At 50.5% G+C, this 3,383-nt stretch overlaps 1 protein-coding gene across 1 annotated transcript in view; it reads right to left on the bottom strand.

Annotated features, from left to right (window-relative positions):
• LOC109293404 (F-box only protein 39-like) overlaps window positions 1-366 on the bottom strand; it is a 10,720-nt gene extending 10,354 nt beyond the window's left edge. Inside the window, exon 1 of the mRNA XM_019511306.1 lies at window positions 218-366. The gene's annotated coding sequence lies outside the window, so the exon portion shown is untranslated. The remainder of the gene's footprint in view (window positions 1-217) is intronic.
• Window positions 367-3,383: the final 3,017 nt, after the last annotated feature.

The raw sequence follows: 3,383 nt of genomic DNA, 5'->3' as shown, positions 1-3,383 counted from the left end.
TTTTTTTTTTTTTTTTTTTTTTTTTTTTTAATTTCTGGAAATGGCTCTGTTTGAAGCATCTATTCCCTGAGAGGGAAATAATCATCATGCAGTTCACCCAATGGAGTCAGCCAGTTATTGGAAATGTGGACAATCATGCCCAATAGATAGAAGACCCAATAACAAGTGGTAAAAGGAAAAGACCAACACCACTCAGTACACAAGAAAAATTAGTTACCAGATTTGATTTCCAGTCTGGATTGCTTGGGAGCTACTTGGGCCTCAGCACCCTTCCTCCTCTGAACTGCTCCCTTCAGGGTTCAGTGATCACCATGCCTTCCCCCCCCTCCCAATCACAGGGAGCTCAGCTATTGCCAGGGAGCAAGAGGTAGCCTTTGTGATGTCATGGGCACTGACCTGACTTCAGGGCAAGCAAGGAGAGGCCACCGGCCCTAAGCCATGGTTACATACGGCTAACGTGAAGGTAATGAGGAAAGAAACTGTGAACAGGGAACCTCACAGCTGCTTACTGCCTCCCATCAACAGTACAGCTACATATCTGGCAGCTGTCACACAGCAAAGAACGAAAGCAATGCTCGCTGCAAACAAGGACCTGCAAACTTCAAGAGCGTCATGCAAGCTGATTTTTTGCTGCCAATAAGCCCAAGTCCCAAATCAGATGAGAGGAAAGCATGCAGAAGCCACGGAAAGTTCTCCAAACAGATCTGACAGGCGTCCAGATCATATCCTTGTTTTATTTCCCCCTGCCCCAACTATTGCTCTCTCTCACTGACCTCCCTCTACATGACTTATCCTTTTGTGTGCAAGTACAGCTCCAGACCCTGCTAAAAGATAGAGAGACTTGTGACACACCTCCAGATACTGTAACAATGCATTTCTGCAGCTAGGTTCTCCGCAAATTTCCCTAGAGATATGCTTCAAGGGAAAAGGAGTCTGCAAGTACTGAACGCATCAGATGGAGGAGCTCCGAGATGCACCTGGGAGTCACCAAATGATGATGAGAAAGGGAACGTGAGTGTACAGGACTGAAACATAGCACCCGAGAATAAAGTTGCTGATAAGATAGGGGTGACTGCTCCATGGCTTTGGATTGCTAAAATTAGATCATATGAAAGCCTAGGCTATATTCTTTTCATTCCAAGCCTGGCTGGGCAAGGAGACAGGACTTTGCCTTCTCTCATTTCAATGGCTTAATACCCCCTGCATCCGCTCACCCACATCCTTCTCAGCCACGGTGTCACGATGGCACACAGTTATCATTAGGTGGCAGCACAGTTTAGCTGTGAGATAAAACACGGACAAGATACTAGCCACAGAAGGGAAAGAACTGACCTCCTATTGCAGAGGCTTTCAAAAAGGAGGCAACTGTTCGAACAGAAATGTTTTATGGGAAACTAGTTGAAGCGAGTCATTTACGCGTTTAATGATTTCCCTCCGCAGTAGGATAAAGAGCCATTCTCTGCACCTGTGTTTTCTGCGTGTGAAACGGCAGCATACGGCACACGCTGTACAGTGGACAATTTGATTTGAAACCTTGCCAGTAATGGAAGATCTTAAATTGGATTGTTTCCTATTCCCTCCATTATAATGTTCAATTGCCATATAGATTGCAATTCATTTGGATCAATTAATCCAGATGCTCTTATTCATGCAGAGTTCTCAGGAAGCGCTCTGAAGAAGAGGCAAAGAAAGGATTTGATCCAGCATCAGCTAGTGAGAGCGGTAGCAACTGCAACTGAGACTGAGAGAGTTAAGACACCCAATTCCTGCGGCGTCTAACTTTATCAGAGTCCCGGCCTGCATGATGAAGCGAGGGCAGCAGTTAAACTTTTTAGACTCAAGGCAGCTCTCTGACACTTTCAGTGACTCCCCATGTCAAAAAATAAATATGGAAAAATAATAGAGCGATTCTTCTGTTGCAAAAAAACTTAGATGCTTATCTTGCTAGGGTGATCTGACCCCCGCTGACTTCCTGCCCCCGGGGCAGGGGGCTGGACTCGATCTCGCGAGGTCCCTTCCAGCCCAAATGTCTGTGAAATCTATGAACTCAGGAAAACCCCAACAAATCAGAACGTTTTTGACACCATGGATTCTTCTTTGAAATCTCTGGCTTTGGCTTGTGAATTGTATCTAGGTGCTTGCACACCGAACTGTGCTAATACTGCACGGCGCGCTGCAGCACCCTGACGAGAATCTCACGGCACCTGGTTGAGAGTCGCTAAGCTACAGCCACGCTATGCACGCACTCGAGTTGCTCAGCATTGCCACTTGTGGTCACTTTGTTAACCATACAACTCATCACCTACCGCTTGCTTCAGTCACCGACAACCACAAACCACACCCGTGGTTTCAGACTGCTGGGTGCGGAAGAAAATCGCAGCACCTTCTCCACCGCTGGCTAATGCGGATGAAAACACTGCAGCAGAACAGACAAGGCGGCGGGGCCTGGCCTGCTTGAGCCGACAACGGACGTTTCCTGCAAGCAGGAGATGCGTCCTGCTCACACCTCCCAGAGGCTGCTGCTACGGTGGCCGTCACAGAGGACATCGCAGTTTTCTGCTACTCTGTCCTCTATGGATATGAACCCTGACGCCTTTACGTCCTCTCTTCAAGAGAAAAATGAGGACATAAAAACGTTGCATTTTGTACCAATAGTCCCAGTCGAGCATCCCAAGTCGTAGCCCAAGTCCCAGTCTACTATCTTTTTCTCTTCAAGAAAAAAAGAGGGTAGAAAGGCAGTGGGTTTTGTTTCGATAGTCCCAGTCAAGCATCCCAAGTCGAGTCCCAAGTCCCAGCCTAGTATCTTTTGCTTTTCAAGAGAAAAATAGAGAACATAAAAGAAAAAGGCGCTGCAGCACATCAGTCGTTGGGGTCCCTGGACCCCAGCTGTCTTCCTGCCTGGAGCGGGGCCGGACCTGCTGAGGTGCGAGGTCCCTTCCCGCCCTGAACATCTGTGAATGTACGAATAAAGGCGTCGGGTTTCGTGGGCAGAGGACACCCGGAGGGCCCTCTAGGATGGCCACCCTAACCCTACCCCTTGCTTCGGTCACCGACAACCACAAACCGCGCCTGCGGGTTCAGACCCCCGGGCGCGGGAGACAGTTGCAGCACCTTCCCGCCGCTGGCCAACGGCGCCTGGCCCGCTTGAGCCGGCAACGGCCATTTCCCCGAGGCAGGACAAGCGTCCTTCTCACGCCTCCCAGAGGCTGCTGCTGGCTGAGCACGGTCAGCGTCTCGTGGGGAAAGGGCGAGGCCGCGCTGCGGGGGCTGCTTTGATTTATGTACGAGGCGGGGGCGAAGCCGGGGCCGCGCCGGAGGCGAGCTCCGCTCCCTGCCCCCTGCCCCCTCAGCCTGGTCCCGGCGCGGGGCGGGGCGGGGCGGGG

This window comes from Gavialis gangeticus, unplaced genomic scaffold, assembly GCF_001723915.1.
Source record: "Gavialis gangeticus isolate Ggan-Ray unplaced genomic scaffold, GavGan_comp1, whole genome shotgun sequence".
In the NCBI taxonomy this organism is placed as follows: Eukaryota; Metazoa; Chordata; order Crocodylia; family Gavialidae; genus Gavialis; species Gavialis gangeticus.
This window is presented reverse-complemented; position numbering and strand designations above follow the sequence as displayed.